Raw genomic sequence first — 21,273 nt, 5'->3', positions numbered from 1 at the left:
TATACAGAATACTGCACAAGATATATAACATGCTAACAATCTACAGACATCACACATTTCCACATAGATAATTAAGTGGCTTTCTCAAGGTCACACAGTGAGTGGTGATGATTATATAAAACACTAACACCAAGCTCAACATTTTTTCTGTTGTATTATTTTATAAAACAAAGGTAACTGCTCTAATATTAATTCCTTTCCATCTATTGTCTGTCTCTCTTACTCCTCCTGCTGGTAAATGCAAAGTCATTTTAAAAATAATTTCTTTACACTCCTCCCAGGACCAGATGTGCTAGCATTTTCCCATAGATACAAAATGGGAGAAACCCTTCAATGCAACTGGTCCCAAGGTTCTCATTTTAAAAAAGTATTTTTCCATTCTATGTCTGTGTAACAGAAAAATGTTACTGAATAAGCCCCAAGAATCAACTGTTTTAAGGGGTTTCCCATTTTCTCTATGTAAAACAAGGTTACATAAAAATATAATTTAAATACATTTCCAAAATAAACACACTTTTTTCCCATATCACCTTTGAATTTTATTGCTTGCACTATTCTGCCTCCTAATGCAAACATTAGCATTTACCATCATACTCACCCTAGCTAGATTTGGTCATAGTAATCACTAGTGGAGAGAGAGGTAGCATTTATTGATACAGATGTAAGGTCTTCTGTGGCTTTCTGGTTCTCATCATTTTTACTCTTGCTGATATACTAAATAACAAAAACAATGAGGTCCATATTCAGCTAGTATGCGACTCGGCTAGTTAGATAAACTTATCTGGCTCACTTAGCCTAATAAAAACTTACCTGGTTAACAGTATTTGTTTTCACAGCTGCACCACTGAATATATCCAAATAACTTTAAGATAGGTCTATGGGTTGACCAGATACGTTATCCCAGTTAACTCAGCTCCTCCCAGTTATGCCCCACAATGCAACTAACTTATCTGGCTAAATTCTAGTCAGCTAACTTATCTGGCTAGAATTTATCCAGAAAAGTGTCCAAATCTTCATTCAGCTGGATAACTTCAAAGTTATCCAGCTAAATGCTTTTGAATATGGATCTCAATATATTTAGCTCTAAAAAGAAGGAAAGTCTACATCTACATCATTGTTATGCTATTAAAGCTAAGACCATACTTATAAAATCAAATTGTTAAATATTGTTCAGATATGAATATGCCTTCAGTAGGTGGTACAGTCTTTGCCTATTATTCCTGATAACCTAAAATAACTTGACTGTCATTGGTAATTTTTAAGTGGTATATAAGCATGTAATACAAACTTCAAAAATACAAGCTTTAGCGTAAATTTTAAAACCCCAGCATGCGCAAATCCCGGGGTTTACAAGTGGCCGGGCCTTACGCTCGCCAGGCCAATTTTCAAACGGGCCCAGGCACGAGCGTAAACCCCGCTATGCGAGTAAGTGCTAGGGCCTGGAAAGGGGGTGGTCCGGGAGGGCAGAAAGGAGCGGGGCTGGATGCACCGGTACAGAGGCCATTTGCCACTGTGCCGGGGGAGCGCACGCCAGCAAGTTGCTTCTGCTTTGGAGGAGCAGCAACTTGAACAAAAAAAATTAGGTATGGCAAATTAGGTTTAGGGGGTGGGGTGGGAAGGAGAAGGGGAAGAGTAAGAGGAAGAGAGGCTAGGGTAGGGATTAGGGAGGGACTAGGAGAGAACTGGGGAAAGCTCCGATGCATCGCCACGCAAACCTAGCTAAAATCTACCCCCCCCCCCTTGCGCGCGTGAATTACAAAATCACGCATCCATGTGTTCACGCCGGGTAGCGCACAAACATGGATGCGCGCGTATTTTTTTTTTAATTTACCCCTTAGCTTCTAAATCTACTCAATTTTCTCAAGTCCTTTGAATTTTCAAGGACTGTGCAAATTTTTTTTTTATATATATATAAATTTCAAATGAAATACAACTAATAAGCTCATATAGAGACATAGGACAGCTAACAAATATTCAAAGGAAACCCATATTCCTTGAAGCAATAACACAAACCCTCCCACCTGAAACCATTAATTTTGGAGGGGAGGCGATGATAAAAGGAGCACATATGCAACACCATGAAGAAAAGAAATAAAAAGGCAAGCACCGGCAATATCAATGCCTGGATACTATTAACAATTCCATCAAACCAACAGGGGATCTTTGATTGTTTTCTTAAAATCTAAACACCCCATTATTCAGGAATCAAGAAAACATACTTGATATTAGCCTAAAAAAAAGTATTTACAGTGGGAAAGTAGAAATGATCTTTAGAGGAATAGCCATGTTAGTATGGTGCAGTAAAAATGACAAGAGGCAGGTGGGCACTTTAAAGACTAACAAATGTACTGAGGCATGAGCTTATGAGGATAGAGCCCACTTCAGATGCATGAAGTGGACTCTGTCCTCAAAAGCTCATGCCTCAATAAATTTGTTAGTCTATAAACGTACCACCCATCAAACAGAAATACGCAAAGTCCCGCAACTCCAGTCTCCTTGCCAAGAACAGCTTCCTTCTTTCCTGAGTAGTCTTTGTTACATCAGGGTAAATCTACACTTGCTGACCAAAAAAGGACATTTGAGCCTTCTTGAAATATAGCTTCAAAATTGAATTGATATACTGCTCAAAAATAAATTGAATAAATAATGTAGGTATCACGCATTTCAAATTTTGATTTTTTTTCTAATAAAGACAAAACATTTAAAATATATGTGAAGGTTGACATCCTCTCAGGTCCAGTATCAACTACTTCTCCAACTTTTTTTTTTTGTATTAAAGGGAAGATAGAAAGGGTTACAAATTGGAGGTACTGAACCAAAAGGCAAGCCCAAAACCTCCATAAGATATGTTTTTAAAGAGCTTGATCATAGAAAAAAAAAAAAAGAAAATTCTGGAAAGTTCAATACACAAAGATTTAAAGCTCTAGTAAAGTTCTCAAATTGTTCCATTTTCTGCTGAACTGTTTATCTTGCACCAACTTTGAATTAATAGCTTTAAAATCATTAATCTCTTTCCTCTAGAGTTTGGACTCTACTTCCCATATCAGTTACTACCCTTAACAGAAGGCATGTGGGTAACTTGCATGGAATGGAAATTACTTTTTTGAGCAACTTGCTTAGCAGACTAGAAGGACCATTTGGTCTTTATCTGCCATCATCACTATGTTAGCAAACCTGCTTATCCAAATCTGTCAGTCTTTGGAATATTATCAAGACAGTAATGGGACATGAATGTGTGGACTGAAAATCACATCATAGCTTTGCAGATAGCTTTGATGGGACTTCTTTGAGAGGAGGAAGCCATAGCTGAGTCCATAATTTTAAGTCCTACTAGAGTATAGCAGCGATTGATGCAAACAGCTATCCAACTGGATTAAGTTAATTTGGTGACTACTATTTCAAGACAGTTAGGGTCATATGAGAAAAGTTGATTAGCTTGACGATGAGGCTGAATGCGTTGCTTGTGATATGCCAAGGCCTGTTTGCAGTCCAAAGCATGGAGTATCTTTTCTTCCTCGTGTGCCTGAGGCCTTAGGAAGAAGATAGGTAGTGCAACTGACTGATTGATTTAGAACGCTGAGACTATTTTCAGCAGAAGCTTTGAGTACAAACAACTACTCTGTTGTGACAGAACTGCAGGCATGAAAGGTTGCAGAGAAGAGCCTGGAGTTTGTCTATTCTCCTGGCTGAGATGACTTTCCAAGTTAAGAAATTTAAGGAAGCTGACTCCAACAGTTCAAAAGGAGGTTTCATCAATTAAGAGAGGATCACAGTGAGATCCTACAGAACAGGTGGTTTCTGTATCAGGAGTCTGACATGCCATAGTCGTTTCATAAATCAAGATACAAGAAGATGTGAGGAGATTGGTTTGTTGTCCAACTAATTATGGTAAGCCATGAGGGTGCTCATATGTAGTTTTATTGAAGCAGTAAAGAAGCCTGAATTAGATAGGTAAACCAAGTAGTATAAAAGCTGTGAAGGCTCATATGAGAAGGGATCAGAATCAAGCTGCTGGCAACAGATGAAAAATCTTTTCAATTTAAAGGCGTAGTTCTTCCTGGTTGAAGGCTTTCTAAATGAAATTAATATGCCCTCTATCATCGATGGTAAGTAAAGATTGACAATCACAGAGCATTCAGCATCCATGTCATGAGATTGGGGACTCAGAAATTGGGATGATATAGAATCCCGTCTTAAGTCAGAAGCATAGGTTCAGACCCCAGCAATTTGGGAGGACTTGGTGAGATACGCATACAAAATTTTCCTGGGCCATGCCAGTGTTGAGGATCACCGAAATTCAAAAAACTGGTGAAGTATGTGATACAACAACCAACACTATATCAGAAAAAGAGTCACATACAGCAACGTGATCAATGGTAGGACGGGTTTACCCTCATAAGTGAGTGAATATACATATACACCCAGACCGGTGTTTCAAATCTTTTAAGCACTTTAATTTATGTGCTAGCACTCATTAGAATAATCATAGGGTATCCCAATTTCTCTTTTTTTTTAAATTAATTTTTGAGAGTCCTTTTGTTTCAAAGCACGTTGTAATATGCCGTACTTAAACACACATGGAAAAAAACTGAACTTTTTGGGGGGAAAAGGGTAAATTGTTCCTTCTTGGTTTTTGTTTTTTTTTTTTTTTTTTTAGCAAAGATGAACTTCTTTCTTAGTTTATTCCAAATCGTAAGTGGATCCTTCCAAACCCCACCTGTCATAGCAAGCTGGCACATGTCGCAGTGGCCACAAATTCCATGATGACCAATGGGCTGTGTATCAACAGACATTGGGAGCGCCACTCTTACTAAATGATTTCTAATGTTTTTACCTCTTTGAAATGAAACGAGAGGTGGTTCCTTAAATTCAGGATGTAATTGAAGCACATACCAATGTTTGTGAATGCTTTTAACAGGTGGGGTTTGGAAGGATCCACTTACCGATTTGGAATACACTAAGAAATTTTCCACTGATTGTGATTCCCACAATTGTATCTGATACAATGCCCTTGTCCTTTGTTATACATTGGTCGCACATCAAGACCCATCAGAACGCGATTGAGAGAACACAGAAGCAGACTGAATACATGCATGTGGAGGCACCAATCGTGAAACATTGTTTGGTAGCCAGTCATGAGTTCACAGATCTTCCGTGGACAATTTTAGATAAGGTCCTTGTAACCAGCAGAGGGGGAGATGTGAAATCTTTATTGAATTACAAAGATGGATCTTTAAACTTAGCTTCATTCCTACCGCGGGGGAATTCTGAGCCATCGAGTGGACATCACTCGTTTAAAGGGCCGTTTTTTCCAATCAGCTCTCTGTGTTCGACTGAGGTTGATTTTCATTGGTTGTTTTTGAGGCAATACTTAGCCTCAAATAATTCAGCTTCAACATGGCGGATTCTGCGTTATGCCGTATACTATAGGAGTTGGTTTCTCCCATTTCTAACCCGTAAGTTTTTGGATGATATATTTTGTGAAGATTGGTGGCATGAGGGTTTAACATGTTTTTGGTATACTTTTTTCAGACTCTAAGGCCCCTGAGGAAGAGTTTCTTGAAACACCAGCGGTGTCGGGTGTTTGATTGAACAAGACTGAGGAGCCGCATGTTCCAAATCTTGGAAAAGATAAGTGCACTTTTCCATATTTAAGTGGTGTTAGAAGTTCATCTTTGCTAAAAAAAAAAACAAAAAAAAACAAAAAACAAAAATCAAGAAGAAGGAACAATTTACCCTTTTCCCAAAAAAAAGTTCAGTTTTTTTTTCCATGTGTGTTTAACTACGGCATATTACAACGTGCTTTGAAACAAAAGGACTCTCAAAAATTAATTTAAAAAAAAGAGAAATTGGGATACCCTATGATTATTCTAATGAGTGCTAGCACATAAATTAAAGTGCTTAAAAGATTTGAAACACCAGTCTGGGTGTATATGTATATTCACTCACTTAGGGTAAACCCGTCCTACCATTGATCACGTTGCTGTATGTGATTCTTTTTCTGATATAGTGTTGAAGATCAGGCAGGCTCGATCTCTGAGAACTTTCTGTATTGTCATGGCAATGAGTGAAATCGATGGAAAAAAAATACGAAGCTTTGGCCCCAATCAAGAAAGCGTCTAGTGCAAGCCTGAGATCATATTTGGAATAATGTATGAGAATTGTTTTAGTTTTGCTGTGATACACACAAGTCCACTGTTAGAAGACACCAGAAGTTAAACAGTTCGTTCACTATTGACTTTTGAAGAGACCACATATGAAGTTGAAATACTCTGCTGAGTTGTTCGGCTAGAATGTTGAAAACACCTGACAAAAGTTTCTTGTAGAGTTGCCTGGTGTTGCTCCATCCAGTTCCATATCTTCAGCACTTCTCTGACAGAGAAGCCACTATCCTGTTCCCTCTACTTGTTGACAATGAACATGGCAGTTTGATGGTCTGGTTGGTATGTACCTTTTGCTGAGATGATGCATGAATGTGGTGAGACCATGCCATGTTGCTATTAGCTTCAGAAGTTTGATCAGGAAGTCCAGAAACCCTGGGAATGGAATTGTCCTACAAGGGCTCCCCAACCTTTGGTTGAGGCATCTGTTGTGAGGATGAACTAAGGAGGACACAATTAGAGTTGAGCACCTTCATGGAGTACATGTGGATGCAACCACTTCTACAAGTCCCTTATCATTGGTAATGTGATTCATATTAGAGAAGATAGTGGTTGAGTGAATTGATGCCACAAAGACTGAAGATCCTACTTGAGGTAATATATGCCAAGATGGATAGGTAGAACTAAATAGATGGGTACTGCAATATAACAAGTTCAAGAAGCCTTCTAGCCGGAGATCTCAGATTGATAAACTTCACCTGAACTAGCAAGATGATGGTTGACTTCTGATCGCTAGGTAGGAATGCGTTAAGAAGCAAGGAGTCTATGCGGCTCTGTGTGGGTTCCAGGCTGGGCGTCTCAAAGTTTTTGAGAAAACCTAAGTGCTGAAGATGATATATGGAGAACTGCTTTTGAATGTGCTGTCGTCAGCCAGACATGCCTTGTAGTACTGCTAGTACTACAAGGCATATGGTAAAAACTCTGGGAGCAGAGAAGATGCCAAAAGGAAGGACTTTACATGGGTAGTGGGACAAATTCACTTAAACCACAGGTAATGCTTATGGGCTGGGTGGATTGGGATATGAGTATAGGCATCTTTGAAATCCAGGGCACACAGGATGAGAGTTCATTTTGAATTTTTCCCACAGGATATGCTTTCTGAGAAGCCAGAGTTCCAGGATCAGTCAAAATCCTTCCAACTTACTGGGGATAAGAAAATATCTGGAACAAAAACCCTGCTCATGTTAAGATGAGGGAGATTCACCACCACTTAGTATTGCAAGAGACTGCACTTCCAAATGAGTATGAGGGAGATAAGAAGGATCTGTTCAGGGCGGCAAATAGTGTGGAAGGGGTGAGGGTTGGGAGAAATGCAAATAGTACTCATGCTGCACAATGCTGAGGACCCAAGAATCCTTGGTTATTTGACGCCACTAGTCCAAGAAATGTTTAATTTGTCCTGCTACCAGAAAGGTAAGATAGGGATTGGAAGATAGCATAAAAAACTCGGGCCTGGCTTAGGCTGGACATGTTGGGTTGTTTTGGGCTAACATCATTCCCTTTGTCTAGATCTGTGAACAATTCTGGTCGCAGCATCTCAAAAAAGATATAATTGCGATGGAGAAGGTACAGAGAAGGGCTACCAAAATGAAAAGGGGAATGGAACAGCTCCCCTATGAGGAAAGACTAAAGAGGTTAGGACTTTTCAGCTTGGAGAAGAGACGGCTGAGAGGGGATATGATAGAGGTGTTTAAAATCATGAGAGGTCTAGAACGGGTAGATGTGAATCGGTTATTTACTCTTTCGGATAATAGAAAGACTAGGGGGCACTCCATGAAGTTAGCATGTGGCACATTTAAAACTAATCGGAGAAAGTTCTTTTTTACTCAGCGCACAATTAAACTCTGGAATTTGTTGCCAGAGAATGTGGTTAGTGCAGTTAGTATAGCTGTGTTTAAAAAAGGATTGGATAAGTTGTTGGAGGAGAAGTCCATTACCTGCTATTAAGTTGACTTAGAAAATAGCCACTGCTATTACTAGTAACGGTAACATGGAATAGACTTAGTTTTTGGGTACTTGCCAGGTTTTTATGGCCTGGATTAACCACTGTTGGAAACAGGATGCTGGGCTTGATGGACCCTTGGTCTGACCCAGTATGGCATGTTCTTATGTTCAATGTTATGCTAGAAGAGGTTGAAGAGGTTATTGTTAAAAAGGTCAATACATCTGTGAATGTAAGGATAATAAGGACATCATGGTGGGGCAGGTTGTTCCAGTGCCAGGGAGAGTGATTGGACCACTGCATTTTGGTCCTTTATCTGTGAGACCATTTCTGAGTTTCTCCTGGAATAGATTGTCTCCCAAGCATGGGAGATTGGCAAGTTTTTCTTGATCATCCTCTCTGATGGAACAGATTTGTAGCCATGCAATGTGCAGATGCCTGGAAGCAGAGTAGACAGAACACAGTAGTTGTCACATCACTTCCCCAACATCTCAAAATGGCTAAGGGAGGGTATTCTGTTCAGAAGCAGATAAGTACATTTTCAACTTCCGAGGAAATCATGAACGTATTGTACCATGTAATATTGATGAATGGCAATGCATGCAAAGAGTATTGCATTCTGGAATATTCTTTTGCCAAAACCGTCCAGAAATTTATGATCTTTCCCTAGCAGAGAGCTGGAATAAATACTTGTCATCTTTGCTTTGTTCATTGCTGATTCTACTACAACATATTGAGATGGAAGATGTACTATGCCAAATCCTGGAAAGTTTTGGACTCAACTTCAGATCTAGCTTTCTAGACATGAGGAGGCAATTCCCATAGTTTTAAGAGTAATAGCAATGTCATATAATGATAATAGCACTGCTGTATTCAGAATTTTTAAAAGACCAAGGAGTTCCATCCTTGAGTACCCCAGTGCTGCTGTCAAATTTTCAATATATTTGGGCTAGGTACGGTTTTCTGAGACAGAAGCATGCTCCAGAAGGTCTGGCGGAGGGTCTGATGATATTCAAGTTGATGCTTCATTTGAGTCTGGAGGTAGTGGTTAGCTCAGCCAGGAATCCAATGATGAAAGGGAAGAATGGTCCTCTAGTTGAGGCTTCAGAGCAGCCTAGACTAGTGTGTCTGAGTGAGTGGACTCCACTCACTCAAGTGGAGGTTAGGACTGTTCAGCTTGGGGAAGACACAGCTGAGAGGGGTAAATGATAGAGGTGTTTAAAAATTATGAGAGGTCTAGAACGGGTAAATGTGAATCGGTTATTTACTCTTTCGGATAATAGAAGGACTAGGGGGCACTCCGTGAAGTTAGCATGTAGCACATTTAAAACTAATCAGAGAGTTCTTTTTCACTCAATGCGCAATTAAACTCTGGAATTTGTTGCCAGGGGATGTGGTTAGTGCATTTATTGTAGCTGGGTTTAAAAAAGGTTTGGATAAGTTCTTGGAGGAGAAGTCCATTACCTGCTATTAATCAAGTTGTCTTAGAAAATAGCCACTGCTATTACGAGCACCAGTAGAATGGGATAGACAGTTTTTGGGTAGTTACCAGGTACTTGTAGCCTGGATTGGCCACTGTTATAAACAGGATGCTGGGCTTGATGGACCCTTGGTCTGACCCAGCATGAGGTTCTAATGATGAAAACACACCCAAAGTTATGTTTGGGACTCCAGACTGAGGAATTGCTGAAGCAAGATTGGAAAAGAGAAGTGGGAGTGTGTCATCTGTCTTGCTAGGGAGGTAAAGACATTTCTCACTAACTCTGCAACCTGGTCATAGAACTGCTGTATCCTTTAGTCTGGGGTTAGTGGAGGAACATCTTCAGGACAGGTTCCTGAAGAGGTGGTGGATTCGAGGACAGTGGTACTATCAAACAGATAGGATCTAGTGTTTATATTCAAAGACCTTCAGCTACCAACCTAGGTGATGTCTAACCAATGAAGGCGCTAAGGGTACTCTTACTCCTTCTCCTGCAAATCTCGGATGGCTAGTATATTATTCTGTAGGTAGTCCTCTCGGGTCCCAGTAAGGTGATGCAAAATATTTGGGAGATGCAGAGGATTTTGAGCTCATTCTGGTCTACAGGGTCAAAGGATCAGAAATATTGTGGACCACAATTAAATGAAATGATAATGGCCTGCATTGGGTACACCGGGACATAACATGAAGAAGACATGGCCATATCGGAAGAATCAAGATGTATCAAGTGGATTGGCACAATTTGCATCGGTGTATTGTGGATGATGGTAGTGTGTGCACTGGTAGCGTACACCAATGAATCTTGCATTGGGGCATCTTGCAATTGTGGTTGGGCATCATGCTTCAGGTGCATCAAATGCATCAATTACTTCAGATGCACCAAGGTTTTGTGCTTCCAACGTATCATGCTTCAATGCAGTATAGTTGGATGCATCAGTTTTTTGATACTTTGAAGCACTATCCTGGGAAGAGGCCTGCGCTGAGAGTGCCGAAGAGGGGCAGCCCAATGCTGTCTGCATTGACACACCTTGTAAGAACATAAGGACATGCCATACTGGGTCAGAGCAAGGGTCCATCAAGCCCAGCATCCTGTTTCCAACAGTGGCCAATCCAGGCCATAAGAACCTGGCAAGTACCCAAAAACTAAGTCTATTCCATGTTACTGTTGCTAGTAACATGTGAAGATTGTGAAAATTGTTTATGCTTCAACACAGATAGGGCCGTCTCAAGGAAGTGATGCTGCTTATGCTTTGGTGGCATCCAGGCAGCTAAATTCAACTCCATGCCTGCAGACTTTGCGGAAGGAAGCATTTTAGAACAGCTCTGATTCAAAGGATTTCCCAAAGAAGCACAATGTTGCACTGCAGGAAGAAAATATACTACCACTCCTTAGAGATTTATGAAGTTCTTCCTTGCACATGGCCCTGCAGTGCTATGAGCATGAGAACATCAATTCACAGGCTTCACACATTTTCTGGTCATTGTCTGGTCCTGGACAGTAGAGCATAACGGTCATGGCTTTTTCACACAGGCAGTTTTTGAACCCACCCACCATTGACTTTTTCTTGTGGCCCAACATCCTGTGAGAGGAAAAATTTGCTTTTTTTTTGTTTTGTTTTTTTAGGTAGCACTTAAAAGCAACATTTATGTGGCTGCAGAAGCAGCGAGGCAAGCAGAATAGGATTCTGTAAGAAAAAAATTATGTTTGAGGTAAAAAAAAATAGAGAAATGAATTACATGTTCGTGCTTCAGCTTGGACAAAAAATGACTGAGGAGGCTTATAAGAAAACTCCCACACATGTTCAGTAAAGCTCAAAGCTCTACAGCTTAGAGAGACAAGTTCATTCAGTGCCGCCAAATATCATCCACACATAATGGCAAATTCAGCCTGATTATCAATGGAAAATAATGAAGGTATCTCCCCGTCTCTCATTACCTCATGGTACAAAGTGCTTCTTCAAAGCTTTCAATAAGAGTGACTTGGCCTCTTATAGAAAATGTTGATAGCTGTGAATGCCAGAATACACTGATAATGTATTACAGACCAACTACCTGTCTGCTTGAAGTTCCAAATACTTGCCTCAGTTTTCTTGTTACATTGGCCACTGGTAACTGATTTGTGAAGTGCAATTTAAATTTTAAGTGCAAAGGCAAAAGGATTATAAAATGCTATCACATGCATTAGATCCTATAATTAAGGTTATACTTTGGTTACACACATGTAAAACGGACTGTTGTATGCTAGCATGAGGATCCTAAACACAGGTTTTTATGATGTGTGATGCAGAAATGTTCTCCAAACAGACAGAGCACAAGCAATGTAGCGGATATTTTGAGAGTTATCTTTACTGTAACACTGCCAAGCAGGATGCTTAAGTTCACGTCAACTGTCTAGTACTGCCAATAGAGATTGAGAATAGTAACATAGTAAATGACAGCAGAAAAATACCCAAGTAATCCATCCAGTCTGCTGAGCAATTTCTAATTTTAATGTAATAACTGTCACTCTGTGCAGGTTTCCCCCCCAAACAAAAGTGTTACACAATTTCTCCATTTCCATCCTTTAGCTACTAGATATCATCTATGTGTATCGCACGACCTACTGAATTCCATTACCATTCTGGTGTTCACCACCTCTTCCTGGAAAGCATTCCTTGCATTTATCACCTTTTTTGTGAAGAAATATTTCCTGATGTTGTTCTTAGTCTAACTCCTGGAGTTTCATATCATTATCCCTAGTTCTACAGCTTTCTCTCCATTAGAAAAGGTTTGATTCTTGAGCATCATCAATACCTTTCAGGTATTTAAAAATCTCTATCATATCTCCTCTCAGGTATTCATATTTAGGTCCTTCAATCTCATCTCTCAAGTCTTTCAGTGCAAACCCCACACCATTTTGGTTGCCTTTCTCTGGACCGCTACCATTCTGTTTTTGTTTTTTTGAGATATGGTCTCCAGAATTGAACATAGTACTTCAGGTGTACAGAGGCATCTCCACCTGCTTTCTCCTGCTGATTATTCCTCTATCTGCAGTCCAGCATCCCTCTGGCCTTATCCACCACTTTATCACATTTCTTCACTGTCTTCAGATCATCAGACACCATCGCTCTGAGGTCTCTTTCCTGGTGTGCGCACATCTGTCTTTTGCCCCCATCACATACAGCTCTTTTGAATTTCTGTACCCCAAATACTTGATTCTGCATTTCTTGGCACTAAATCCAAGTTGCCAAACCTTTTCACCATACCTCGAACTTCTAGATCATTTCTCATTCTCTCTACTCCTTCAGTTATATCTACTGTCATCCATAAAGACACTTTTCCTTCAAACCCTTCTGCAATATCGCTCACAAAAATCTTCTGTCCCTGCCCTGTGTGGAGCTGAAATATCTGCCACCTATTCTGGCAACCCTTGCCAGTACAGGGGCAGCACAGAGTTTAATCTGAGAGATGGTCCCTCCTTCCTCCCCCCACACCTGCAACCTGCAATGGCTTGGAGGGGATTTAAAGCGGGCAAATGGGCTGAAAAGAAAATAAATGGACCAGGAAGTGTTTTCATTTCTCACATCCCCTTCACTCTTCCATCTCCTACAAAATACAATCTTTCAGCAAGTAGAAAGCACTATTTTAAAAGATATTGGCAAAAAAGCAAAAAAATGGAAATCCTACCCCAATGAATACTTTAAAAGGTGCTTTTTTCATTTGCTGAACATTAAAATACTTGGAAAACAGAGCTTCGAAATGTTCTTTCTGTGATGTTTGTTTCAAAAAGAGGCCTTTTGTCTTTGCTATCAATTCTGTATTACTCCATTCTGCTAGTAGTTGCTGAACTGGGGTGTAGCTAGACACTGGCACATGCCCCATTTCAATTTGACACTGCCCTGAATTCAGGGCAACTCTGTATCAATGTCAAGTCAGAAAGCACTTTCCAGCATGCCTTCCTGTCAGGAGGAGAGAGCAGAAATTCTTAACTGCATTTACCACCTCCTCTGTTGGCTTCAATCTGAAGTCTGAACCACAAGGGTTCCTGTCCAGAGTCTTGAGTGCCCAACCAGTACTGTGTCAGACTTCAGATTCAAGCTGGCATCCAGTCTTATCCTTTTCTCTTTCTCCCAGTCTCACCACCTTTCCTTCTCTCCTGCTTTTTGCAGTATTCCCTCCAATCTTTCGTTACTCTTCCCCCCAACCTAAGCTTCCAACTTCTCATTACCATCATGGAAATAGGCCAGCCCAATGGGAGAAAAGAAGCAGCAGCAGTTGCTGGACCAGCCTGGCAAAATAAGAGAAGCAGCAACTGTAAAGCTAGGTTAGTTGAGAAAGAAGCAGCAGCTACCAGGTCAGCCATGTAGGGAAAGAGAAGTTACAGCCATGGACAAGGAAACGGGAAACAGAGCATCAGCAGAGTGGAAGATAGGAGTATATTCTGTCACAATTCTGAGAGAAGAAAAATTCTGTAGCAGTTGCTATGGCATCATGACAAAATGGGGACCTTGATTACAAGAAAGCAACACCAAAAATATCTGGAAAACATGACAAATGTAAAAGGCTGGAAAGTTATTTTTAAATGAAGCAACTTCTAAACAGAGAATATCTTTATAGCTCCTCTTCTGGCAGTGGACTTGGAAAGCAGGAGTTAACGGAGCCCAAGTTGACTCCTTTCTATCTGTCCCACAGCCCCTGGGTGTTGAGTTTTTAACATAGGGGAGGAATACACCTCAAAGCCCAAAGGTGTGGGATGACATTCTCTCTCCTGGGGCCTTCTCTCTTCACTGTATGCAGGAGGGATGTGAGTGCCAACAAAATACTCTGGACTCTCAGGATAGGTGTCAAATCAAAACTTTACTGCAGAAGTTTGTCAAAAGCAATTTGTGGAACTATACACATCTGTTCTTGGCACAACAGGTTATCACAGTTCTCCAACTTTCCTTATTTGTGCAAAAATCCCTCAAATCGATAGGCCAGGGAAAAACTTACCCTCCAGGGCTTGAAAAGCAAGACTTCCCAGATAAGACAGGGGTATCCTAGTTATGGGCAGAAATCTCCTTCCAAAATACTGGCAGATAAAACAGGGTCTCGGCACTGCACGGCTCCCAAAGGTACCTCTTCTCTCAGGGTGAAGACTCTAGGTGGGAGCCTCCAACGTATCAAAAAGTTCTTACACACAGTTCTCTTTCTCCAGATGAGCCAGGATCTTTTGAATGAAAAGTCCAGACAGTAGGGAACAATTGGCTTTTGCAATTCCCTCCCCTCAGGGAAGGCAGCAAAAATCTTCCTCTCAGATCCAAAAAACAAAGTCCTTACTCAAATGTCTAAAATCTGGAATTTTCTTGCAGTAGACCACCAGTCACCACACACAGGTTGTAAGGAAGAGAGCAGGCAGAGTCTTCCTTACCACGGCTACCCCAGAACTGGAACTTTCCCGCAATCTCCTCTTAGGCCAAGAATCAGGGGTCTCACCAGAAACTCCAAAAACTCAGCAAAAGCGCAGGGCCACAATACCTCAGACATATCCAAACATTTAAGAAACTCCTCAAAACATGGCTATTCAGACAAGCCTTCCCGGAACCCCCAGACCATTTGGACACCGGTTAAAAAACATTACAGGTCATAATTGGTATCCATGATCCCTCCTTCTTCTATATCTTAGCCTGTTCCTCTCCTTTCGTCCTAACAGCTCTTCCTCTCCTTCCCCCCCCCCCCCCCATCTTCTCTCTACCCTTTCCCTTGTCTCTCTCTTACACCCGGTGTCATCTACGCCAAAGTATCCCGAACTACTCTACTTCGGTATGAAAGTTAAGATTTCGGATTATGTGAATGTTTACTATGAATGTTTTAAAGTTATCTTGCAAATGTTCTTTAGTATCCCTTTATGCTTTATCCGTATCTGTCCATATGTTTGCATATTTTATGATATTGTTATTGCTTTATGTTAGCGAATGTTCTATTGTATTTTATTCTATCAGACGCTTTGTTTTAATGTAACGCCATTGCCGCGAATGTTCTGTTGTATTGTAAACCGATATGATTTGTATATTATACAAGAATGTCGGTATATAAGAATCCAAAATAAATAAATAAATATCCAACCAGATAGGTCTTATACTGGGAGGGGTAAGTTGATCTCCTTTCTTTGATCACAGACAGTGAGACCTTGTCCCTGGAGTAGGAAAAAGTTCCAACAATAAAAAGCTCCTACTTCCACTCAACACCAAATCAAATTTGCACTGTCACACTGATCTATGACGCAACCTGCTTTTATAGAGGCAGGGGAAGGCTGAACATTCCAGCAGCCTCAGTAGAGGTGCTATTCTGAAAATGGTGCACACCTCCCTCTACCGCCTAAATACTAGTCCTAGCTCAAAGGTTTGGATCTCGAGGCAAGTTACACTCAGATACTATATGTATTTCCCTATCCCCAGACAGCTTACAATCTAAGTTTATTCCTGAGGCAATGGAGGGTTAAGTGATGACCAAAAATCACAAGAAGCATCAGTTGGATTTGAAAGTTGGTTTACTTGTTTTTCAGCCCATGGCTCTAATCACTAAGCTGCTCCTAGTAGAATGTAATATTGTAACAGCCTTCATAAGTTTAGTAGGCAAATACAAGCATAAGTTACACCAATTTTTAAAAGCAAATTTATACATGTAATTTTACTTTGAAAATTATCCCATCCAAAACTACCCACACAGATTTTCTCCTGCTAATTTGTATGCAGAACATTTTTGCCAAATTTAGCTACATAATTTTCAAAATAGAAAAGTGTGAATGTAAGTGCTAACCCTGCCTCAACTCAGTCCCCGGGAATGTGTCTGCTCAATCCAGATCAATTTATGCACACACAAAGCTTATGCACATAAGATTAAGGATGGTGATAAAATATCTTCCTCATGGTTCTCAGATGTTGAGAAGGATGAAGCAAACAGGAAGACTGTTAAGAGGGACACTGGTGAAATTTTAGGACAAAGAGACAGGATAATACAGCAAGACAATATGCCACAGTATAAAGCTACAGCGAGGGCAGCAAAGTGTTCTTTCTTGGATGATGCTATTAAAACAGCTAACAATCAACCAAGAGAATTATTTGGGATAGTAAGGCATTGGATTACTTTGGGGGGGGGGGGGGGGGGGAGGGAATTAAAAAAAAAAAAAAAAAAAGGGATGCATTGATCCCAAGTATGGGGTTATGTAATGCGTTTGCCAGACATTTTGAGGAAAATAGTAAACCAAAAATAAATAAAACCATCATCATATGCCCTAGGCAATACAAACATTAAAATACTGACCACATTTGGAGGCGAGAAGAGCTTTACCTGGTTTGCTGAGGCGAAAAGTTTTATTTCCTGGACTTATTTCCGTTTGCCTTTACTAACTATACCAACTACCTTGAGAGCCGAGATCCGGGGGTAGACAGGAGTCTGCCCCGACGGTTTTCGAGAGGGAGCCAACCAACAACGTTTTCGTCATTAGGAGGGGCCAGAAGGGAGGTATTAACGGCCCTCCTAGGGCACGCAGCTGCCGAGGGCGTGCGGCTTTGACTGGCTTCGACTGGATTTGCCTGGGATTGCCTGGACGTATCGATTTATCATTCTACTCTGAGAAACAAATTGGATTTGGTTCTAGCCTCAGGTAGGCTAAAAAAGTTTTACTTATAATAATTCTCCTTGTCCTTCGCAAGAGAAATATATTTGAAAATAGTAAGGATACTTCTGCCTCTAAAGGTTCTAGCTCTTTATTTTGCCTCTTAAATTACCGTAATTAATATGCCTCATACTAAGAGGAAGGCCAAAATAAAGCCTTCCTCTAGTACTCCGATTGCAGAGCTGGGACAGAGGACTGTTGCAGAATGGTTGAATTCCCCTCAGATGACTCCTGTTGAGGGGACCGCTAAAGGGACAGACTTGGAGCAAAATCTGCCCCTATTGGCCGAGGGCATCTCGTTAAGTCCAGGAGCACCAGATATTCCATCACCACCTGGTAAGGAGGAGGAGATACCCCACAGCTTACCAGATACTCCCCAGGGTGACTCAGAGTATGGAAGAAATCAGTGGAATTACAGGGGGAACGAAAGAGTTATTAAAGAAAAAGAGTTTATCATCAGTAACATCGATACAAGATTTTGAACGAGTTGATAACTCTTTAAACGCTCAAAATGTTCATCAAGGAAGTGAAAGGAAAAAGAAAGAGAAAAACACTCAAGAAGAATAGTTAGACCTGTAACCATAACAATGGAAACCTATGGAACTACTTGGTAAAATTGGACTCCTCTATTAAAAGCTTAACAGAGGCAGTAAATGAAACTAACACAGTAGTTAAAAGTAATTCTGAAGCATTGATAACCCAGCAAAAGCAAATTAATGATGTAGAACAACGTTTATTGTGAGTTGAGAAAATACAAGTACAACAAATAAAAACTGAGGGTGAAATACAAAGGAAAATTGAAAACATGGAAAATTATTCTCATATTACATTTGAGGATTATCAATTTTCATATTACAGGAAAGATGAATCCTATAGAATTATTTAGATCCTATGTTATTCAAATACTAAAAATACCAGAACAGTTTATGCCTACAACTGTTAAAGCTTTTTACACTAATACTTCAATGAAGATGAATGAACAGGCACAAATTGTAATGGATAATAAGGAATTGGAAACTCAAAAACCTAATGCTGAGTTGTCAATAGATGTCAGATTTTCTTGTGAAATCACAAGGTGAGTTGCTTATTGAAAAAAGGGGTATTATGTTGGTAACATTTGCATTTGTCTCAGATAGAGACAGGTCAAAAACTTTTTATGGTTACAAGATATGGATTTATCCAGACCTTGTTAAAACCACACAGCTTAGGAGGAAGAAATTCCTTACTTTAAGGCATAATGTAATTGAAAAGGGCGGACAATTTATATTCCGGTACCCCTGCAAGTATGCAATTAAGTTAAACGGGCAGAACTGACCCAGAACATCTTAGAGCACTGCTGGGAGTTGAAAGAATGTGGATTAATGAAAAATAAGGGAATTAACTTACTTTTTTCATATTTTTATTTTTCTTAGTAAATAACACTCTTGATTGATATGCTTCTCTGATTTTCTTGAAAAAAATGCAGAAAATGTAAAGGAAAAGGTATAACTTAAAAACTTGGCTCTTCAGAGAAGCTTATACATAATGTCCTCCTACTCCTTAAACAGCCATCCTACCCAATCAGCCTCCCTCTCCTTCTCCTCAAAGAGCCTTCCAACCTCAAATAGCCACCCTCTCCCCCCCACCCCTATTCACCTTTATCTGCCTTTTCTTCTCCCTGAACATACCTAATTATACATAGATTGTATATTAATATTTGTACATAATGCACCTAATCATATATAGTTTGTAATTATACATAGTTTCTCCCAGGAGATTAGATGGGAACCAATTATACTATATGTTTACTCTTTGCCTGGTTTATTGATATATGCTTGTTCTTCCTGAATTGATTGTAAAGCCTGTTGCTAAATTATTGTTCATTGTAAACCGAGGTGATGTTTGAAACGTTCCGCAGTATATAAAAAAAACCTTTAAATAAATAACTGTTTTACCATTTCATTTTGTTTACATAAATACATATATCTGTAATTTCTAAATTGCAGGAGATGCTTATAATGTATGTTAAAAATGTAATAAAGAATTAAAAAAATACTGACCACATTTATACTCACAAATAGTTTCTATGCAAAGATTTTATATACAAATATTCATATGGGAAAAAATAACACAAAGTGAACAAGAGTTTCACAGAAGTTTTTCAGCTCATGCCTGCTGTGCTATGCACCTCAAATGGATCTAGCTAAAGTCAGTTTATGAGTGACTCTGAAGCTTAACATGACTGAATTGTCAAAAATATCAACACATCCATGACTGTGTGGAATCTATTGTTAGAGAAGGTGGTCAATGCATTTGGCAGAGCAGAGTTTAAAAGGAGTTTAGACAAATTCCTAGAGGAAAAGCCCATAAGTATTAGCAAGTGAATTCATGGAAACCGAATGCTTATCCCTAGGAGTGAGCAACAAGGAATTAGATCTGCTCTTTGGGATCTGCCAGGTATTTCCTAATGACCCATACTGGTCACTGTCTGAGACAGAATGCTGGGCGCAATAAACCTGTGGTCTGGCCCAGCTTGGCACATCATATGTTCTTATGTAATATGAACAGTCACATTTTCCTCAGCACTTCAATTTGCTCTCAAGTAAAACTGCTGGGCAAAGCTATTCTTTATGACCAGAAGAGGGCAGTGCCTAAAAGGCCATTGCCATCTCTTCAAAACAAAAATGTACACCATCAAGATTTTAATTTAAAAACAGAGTAAATGATTTAAAATGTTTAAAAAAATATATATACAGGTAGCATGTCATTTAACATTTTTATCCGTTTCAAAGAATGTTTGACTATTTCCTATTCTATAATAAAATAATTTTAATTAAAACAAATTGTGTTCTAGTAAATGACCCAAGAAAGACAAATGCTATGCCTTAAATATAAGAAAAACCACACCAGATTAGGATGTTTGGGATAAACACCACGTACTCTGCATCACAAACAAAATCATGAACTTGCCTTGATCTACCAATGAAAAAGTGCGAGCTAAATATACAATAAAACAGAGTTGCTTACGTGTAACAGGTGTTCTCGGAGGACAGTAGGATATCAGTTCTCACACATGGGTGACATCAACAATGGAGCCCAGCATGGAACTTTGACTATGCCTCACTGAGCATGCCCACACATGCCAATATATCAGTTATTCATATGGGGGCCCCTTCAATCTTTTACCTTAGCATATATAACTCAAGCCAAGTCCAAGGGGAGGCAGCTGGGTTTCGTGGTAACTGACATCCTGCTATACTCGAACAACACCTGTAACAGGTAAGCAACTCTATTTTCTCGGGGGACAAGCAAGATGGCAGCCCATGCACTTAGGAATACCTAGCTACAGACTGCACCAAACGAACAAAGGGGAAAAACAATGCCAAAAGGCACAACAGTAATTTTGTTGGCAACAAGACTTTTTTCCTTTTTGTTTGTTTTTAAACTTATCCTATCAGGTGCAGCCTGGAACAAAAACAATGGGCCCAAGGAGAGAGTGCAGTTTGGTTTTACATCTCAAATAAATTCCACAAGACCGACTTGCTAAACCTACTTTCGTGTCCACCATTTCTGTCTAAATAATAATGAGATTTCAATCTGTGTAGAGAAGTCCATGTCGCAGCTTTGCAGATCTCCTCCATGAGGACCAATCATAGGTGAACCACCAATGTCACCATGGCTCAGACAGAGTGAGCCTTGATATGGCTCACCAGATTCAGGCCTGCCTGGGCATAACAGAAGAAAATAGAATCTGCTAGTCACTGGATAAAGTATGTTTGGCAACAACAATCCCCAAATTTGTTGATGTCAAAAGAAACAAAAACCTGGGTAGATTTTCTATGGGCTGTAGTCCACTCCAAGTAAGTGAACAAAGCTTTCTTGCAATCCAAATAGAGTACTTGTTCACACTTGTAAGGAGCGGTGAGTTGTTAAGGCTGCTAGGGGGCATTATATCCCTTTGTCATTCCCACAGACACAAACAGAAATATCTATACACTGCACTTAGCAGATTTTCACATTTGTCACAGTAAATTGAGTATATATAAAAATTGCAACGCACATAAGAATAAGGTAT

The 21,273-nt window shown here is 39.9% G+C and overlaps 1 protein-coding gene and 1 long non-coding RNA gene across 6 annotated transcripts in view; both read right to left on the bottom strand.

Annotated features, from left to right (window-relative positions):
• The window catches only part of LOC115093938, a 33,478-nt gene extending 13,223 nt beyond the window's left edge, over window positions 1-20,255 (bottom strand). For both annotated transcript variants that reach the window (XR_003857442.1, XR_003857443.1), the window contains exons 1-2: window positions 20,226-20,255; window positions 599-714 (exon numbers count right to left, since the gene is read on the bottom strand). This is a non-coding gene — a long non-coding RNA (uncharacterized LOC115093938). The remainder of the gene's footprint in view (window positions 1-598; window positions 715-20,225) is intronic.
• LOC115093936 (arf-GAP with GTPase, ANK repeat and PH domain-containing protein 1) overlaps window positions 1-21,273 on the bottom strand; it is a 1,595,449-nt gene that overhangs the window by 1,415,005 nt on the left and 159,171 nt on the right. The gene's annotated exons all lie outside the window — the stretch shown is intronic.

This window comes from Rhinatrema bivittatum, chromosome 6, assembly GCF_901001135.1.
Source record: "Rhinatrema bivittatum chromosome 6, aRhiBiv1.1, whole genome shotgun sequence".
Classification (NCBI taxonomy): domain Eukaryota; kingdom Metazoa; phylum Chordata; class Amphibia; order Gymnophiona; family Rhinatrematidae; genus Rhinatrema; species Rhinatrema bivittatum.
The sequence above is the reverse complement of the archived record's forward strand: the minus strand, read 5'-3'. Positions and strand labels throughout refer to the sequence as shown.